We start from the raw sequence: 6,039 nt of genomic DNA, 5'->3' as shown, positions 1-6,039 counted from the left end.
GTCAAAAACGAAAGTTTAGTGACTGTTATAGAATTTTTCTACAATATATAAAGATTATTCATTATGTATCCGTTCAAATTAGATATTATTACTTATCTTTATTGTTATTTTCAAGAATTTCTACGATTTCTACGTAAAATAATAACAAAGCAATTTTTTAAACAATAAAATCATAAATTTATGTTAGTTCGTGGTACTTCTTGTTTAACTAGTCTCTTTTTCGTTCCGGTTAATTTCGTATCTTCTTCTTTCCTTCTCCCTCTCTCTCTCTCTATCTCTATCTTTCCTGCACTTTTTATCTTTTCATATGTTCCACGTATCAAAGATGGTTTTTCTTCGTCTTCCTATGACGCGAATACTTTCATAAACACAGATATAGATACAAGTTTTGACTGGTACACACAATGATACTCTTGTTCATGCATCTATGGATAAAAATGAAAAAAATAAGAAGGGGAAATATAAAGTAACGGGAATTATAAATTATTAAGCATTTCTTAGATATTTTTGCGTTATTTAAGGTTCCTCTTTAAGGTTCTAAGTAAAGACGAGCGAAAAAAAATATACAAAAATTTATTGAAACTACCAACAATGCTCTCATTGTGTCAAGTCAGCAAGTGCGTCAAAGAGAAAGAGAAAGAAGACAACAAAAAATAGAAAGAGAGAGAGAGAAAGAAGAGTACGTTGGAAGATGTCACGATAATATCGAAACCGAAAGAAAGACTTTAAACGATGAATCGTCACTAACGGAATACAGGATATGACTAGTGTGGTTACATGAATTAGTTTCTATACGAATAAGTTTGTCATATATTTGAACATTTCTTAGAAATAAAATCATTCGATCGTTTCTTTGTATTATCCTGTTTAATAGAATTTAATTATGTTTAATAAAATTTCAACGCATTCTTTTTTCCCGCCATTTTATTTTAAATTTTAATACTCATATTGACTCTATAATTTAATTTTATTATATTCCTTTTTCTAGACACACAAATAAAATTTATATACAAAAGTTTTTCTAGTATTTATTAATTAATTTTAATATTTAAAATAATAAATTTAATTATTAATAATAATAATTTTAAATTACTTTCATTTAAATTAATTAATTTTATAATAATAATTATTATAATAGATTTACAATATAGTATGTTATTGTGTTTTTTAATTAGATATCATAAATAAATGTAAAATACATTTTGAAAAAGTATCTAATTCATTTTAACAGTTATATACTATAATATAAATATATATATGTAAAGTACCTATTAGATACATTTTGAGTAATAGAAATATTTCATAATAAGTACCACAAAATATGTCATCGAGTTGTATTAAATGATTCCAAGTATTTATTACTAAATGGTTGCATGTACATACCATTGAATGCAATGTGGAACTGTTCGTTACGAATATTGCAAAATCTCAAATGAGGAAAGCAGAGCTACTTGTAAATGTACATATACATATATATATATATATATATATATATATATACGGGGTGTTCCAGGTTTTTCCTTTCAAACTTTGAAAATTTATTCTACTAGTTAATATAAGGAAATCTTTTTAAATACCTGAAAAAAAGATGGATCAAAGTCATTATTGAAAATATCACAAAATAACAGACACGTAATAAATAAATATGAAAATTATTTAAAAAGCATCCAAGTAATTTTTGTCACCTGATAGATAAGAGATAAGATATTACAAAAATAAGAATAACATATATCCGTTTCATTTTCATTTTTACATTACCAAGAAACCTAATTGGATTCCAATACTTAACTAATAGAATTCTAATAAAATTCTTAATAGGATCCTATAAATATTTTATTATCTTAAATTGGTGTCTGTCTATAAAAACATTTATAATATTAATTGTTTTAAATTGATAGTAGAATACTAGTACGATTATGACTCATATAATATATAATATGACTCATATAATAAATATATATATATATACATATATGAACATGTAATACATGTTATCTAATAAGATTATTAAAAATTTGTATGATAATTATTTTTGTATTTAAATAAAAAAAATTACTATCTTAAAATAATCATGGAAATAATTACTCTGAATATTATTTGTATTTCTCATTCTATCGATAGATCAATTAAGATAAATAGAAAGATACTATATATATATATATATAAGAGACAAACAACTTGAGTCGATGAAAATCCTAATAAATTCCACGAGCGTAAAAAGAGATACACATCTGCAAAAACATTGATTCTGAAATAAATCCGAATATATATATATATATATACATGTGGGAGTGGTAATACACGTAATAACGAACATATGATCACGTTGAATGATTTTTTTTAAAGTAAATGATATATATATATATACCTTTTAACGATGATGATCTTTCGATATTTGAATTTATTCCAAACGTTGCTTACAATGAATTCTAACAGGGGATTGGTTTTATGAAATTAAACCATGTTACGTTATATTCTTTGAACAACGTAGTCGTCGCCATAACTAACGCAAAAATTATTCAACATACATATACACATACACATACACATACACATACACATACACAGAGAATTTGTATTCGTGACTTTGCACGCGTTATCGAAACTCACCTCTTTGAATTTGTATATACGAAGGATATATCTGACAAAATTATTCACAACTGACATTTCCCGAGAGCCTTACAACACCAAACTTGATATTTTTAAATCGTCCATGTCCTTGTCCTTCCTATTTAACAAGGTTGTACTTTTTGACACGAATAAATGTAAGAAAGAGAATCGATTATCGATAGATTATATTCAAATCGAGATTCACGCGCGTGCTTACGTTTCAATTAATTTATCTTAAGTTTTATACAGGTTGAGCTCCCCCCTCTTCTCCCTCCCTCCCTCCCCCCGACTAAAAGAAGCATTCTTTTATATTCTACCTTGTAACAGGTGAAAAAATATATCTAAATATATCTGTAGCATGACCTTCGATTAACCTTGAATATAAAAAATGCGATAACATCGTAAACCTCAATCGATTCGTCCGCCTAACAATTCTTTTCTTTGGTTTTTTTTTTTTTTTTTCAGAGAAAGTGAGAACGCTGAGAAATCAAAATTGTACAAAAATTCAAAATGTCGGATAGAGAAAGTTTGATAAAAATTGAATGAGAATAGTTTACAAAAGGAAAATAGGTTAATTTAAAAAAAAAAAAAAAACGGAATATCTTTACTAGAAAGATAAAAAGATTTATTTTGGAGAAAAGAGGTGTAGAAAAGAATTAAAAAAAAGAAAAGAAAAAAAATGAAACGAAAAGGAAAGAGAGACACGATCACCACCGAATTCATTCACACGACCCCGACGACTTCTTGTTGGCCAATTTCATTTTTTTTCAAACTTGAGTTTCGTGCGTCATTACTTACATACGTGCGTATAACACACGAACAGTTAGAATTTTTCGTTCGTGTGACGAAAAAGTTCGCGGGTGTCATGCAAATGCTGGCTAACGAATCTTTGTAACATATTTCGCGACACGTTTTTTTGGGAACGAAAGAAAAATACAACAACAACAAATGCTAAAGATAGAAAGAAAGAAAGACAACGAAATGAAATTATTTATAACACTAGATTAATAATTATTATTAATAATCTATTTTATATATTATGATATAATTAATATTTATATAATTAACCATTGAATACTACGGATTTACGCGTACGGAGCAGCCATTTTGACTCATTACAAATTTTGATTATTATGCATAATATATAAAAATTTAAATATTATTTTTTAAAAAACATATATTGATTTTTAATTGCGCAATAAAATATTTGTATAAATATTAATTCCTTCCCTTTTTATTCAACTTTTCATTCAAACAATGTTTGTAAGTCATTAAAAAATAGTCAAGAGAACATCCGTAAATCTAGTGTTAAAGTAATTTGGATTACGTTGTCAACTATTCTTCTTCTTTCATATGTCATATTTCCCGAAATATTATAAGATGTTTAACAATAATGTCTTATTACATTTATACTAATTTATATTAACAAATTTATACAGAAAATCAAAATTAAAGTTAATTGTTATTTCGTTTTGTAAAAAGGGTAAGTATATACATGCATTCATTTCTACGTATATTATTTAAAGTGTGATGTAAGATTGTAAACGGATTTATGTTTTACAGTCGCGTAAAACCATTCGAAGGTATCGCATTTATTTAGCTGAGCCATAAATACACGTATATACATACATATATATATATGTATATATATTTACATACACGTGTACGTAGCATTGACGTAATGTTCTTGAGATCGAATTTGATTAAATTCAAATAATAACAAATTCCCGCTAAAATATATCGAAAATAATAAGAAGAATTAAAACTAAATCAAATGATCTATTGAAATGATATTTTTTTTTTCATTGAAATAATTTCTAATTTTCTGTATAATATAATAGAAAAAAAAATAATAATAATATACGATATTATTATACCTTTTCTATTTTATAATCTATCCTCATTCCTTTAACTTTTTCTCTTTAAGATTCTTTTTTTTTTTTGCGAGAGTATTACGAACGTTCTTTCGCACGTTCCTACGTTCCAACGTTCCTCCATCCACGTTTCATATGTGTTTTTATTCCTTTCTCTCTCTTTCTTAAGGAAAAATACTTCTGATGGGTATAAAATAACGTTTGAAACAATCTTCCAATTTATCTAACAAATTATTTTTTCATTAATTAATTTTCTTTTATCTCTTTCTCTCTCTCTCTCTCTCTCTCTTTTGCACGCATACATTACTTATTATATTTTTTTTTTTTGAATAAAAATAAATATAACCGAAATAATGATGTCGATGTAAAGGTAAAAAAAATAAATGAAAAAAAAAGAAATGAAAAAAAAAAAAAAGAAGAAACGAGAAAAACATTACGGGTACGATTTCGTATCGAACTGCGAGTCTCGATTAACCGCTTAAAACCGGCTTTTAACTTTACTTATCTGAATTCTCGAACGCATTCCTATCGACAATTATCCTATCGATCAACCACTTTCCAATTTTCATTAAAATATATAATATGATCATCGATAACATAAACGACGATATTTAGGAAAACAAAAAAGTATCATTTTTCAAATAAGGAACAAACGAAAAATGAATCAAATATTGGAACGTTATTAAAATAATAATAATAATAATAATAATCTTCAAAAATTTTTTCTAATCTTTTTAAAAAAGCAATCTCATTTTTTTTTATTCTTAAATTTAAAGATGAGGATGAAATTAAAAAAAAAAAAAAACAAAGAAACAGAAAATGGTACACGTAGTATCCAGTCAGTTCGCGGTTGACAATTTGATCGAAAGTTCAAGAAAAAATAAAATGAAAGAAAACAAGAAAAGATATATTATACGTAGAGAGAGAAAGAGAAAGAGAGAAAGAGAGAGAAAGAGAAAATGAGAAAATGAGAGAATGAGAGAATGAGAACGACCGGTATCCAACGCAAAGGAATCGCGCAGCATGGCCCCGGTATGCACGGATACGCGAACGCGGAGGTCACCATTGACGTAAATTCATCCGACTGTCACGTGACAACTCGGTGGAACACAATACAACATAAACGGACGACACAAACCACCACACACAGTTTTACCGATCACCATCACACCATCACCACTGATATACAACACTTTTCATTAAATCTATGCCTCTCTCTCTCTCTCTCTCTCTCTCTCTCTCTCTCTCTCTCTCTCTCTCTCTCTCACCGTACGAAGGAAACAAGGATTGTTCTTGTAGTGTAGGATTGTTCTTCTGATTCTACCTACCTAGTTTAAATTTGACTTTGTTATTCTTACTAGATAGTGAAAGAGAGAGATAGATAGAGATAGATTAATGAGATAGAATGAGATAGATAAATAGATAGACCACCCACCTATCCAACGTTAATGGCCAATTAATGCCGGCCTGTCATTTGACCAATCAGAATACCAATGCGATTCGATCAAATACTCGCATATTTAGATAGATCGATAGATATTTATTTTTAATAGCG

The 6,039-nt window shown here is 27.4% G+C and overlaps 1 long non-coding RNA gene across 1 annotated transcript; it reads right to left on the bottom strand.

Moving 5' to 3' along the window:
- Window positions 1-1,276: 1,276 nt before the first annotated feature.
- On the bottom strand, window positions 1,277-5,744 carry LOC149033750 (uncharacterized). Its single transcript, XR_016175889.1, has 3 exons — window positions 4,488-5,744; window positions 2,369-2,984; window positions 1,277-1,577 (listed from the first exon to the last, which is right to left on the bottom strand). It is a non-coding gene; the product is annotated as an uncharacterized LOC149033750 (long non-coding RNA).
- Window positions 5,745-6,039: the final 295 nt, after the last annotated feature.

The sequence above is a fragment of the Polistes dominula genome, unplaced genomic scaffold, assembly GCF_049000335.1.
Source record: "Polistes dominula isolate Pdom_NZ unplaced genomic scaffold, Pdom_raw_medaka contig_29, whole genome shotgun sequence".
In the NCBI taxonomy this organism is placed as follows: domain Eukaryota; kingdom Metazoa; phylum Arthropoda; class Insecta; order Hymenoptera; family Vespidae; genus Polistes; species Polistes dominula.
Note: the sequence above shows the minus strand (reverse complement) of the source record. Positions and strands in the feature narration are given on the sequence as shown.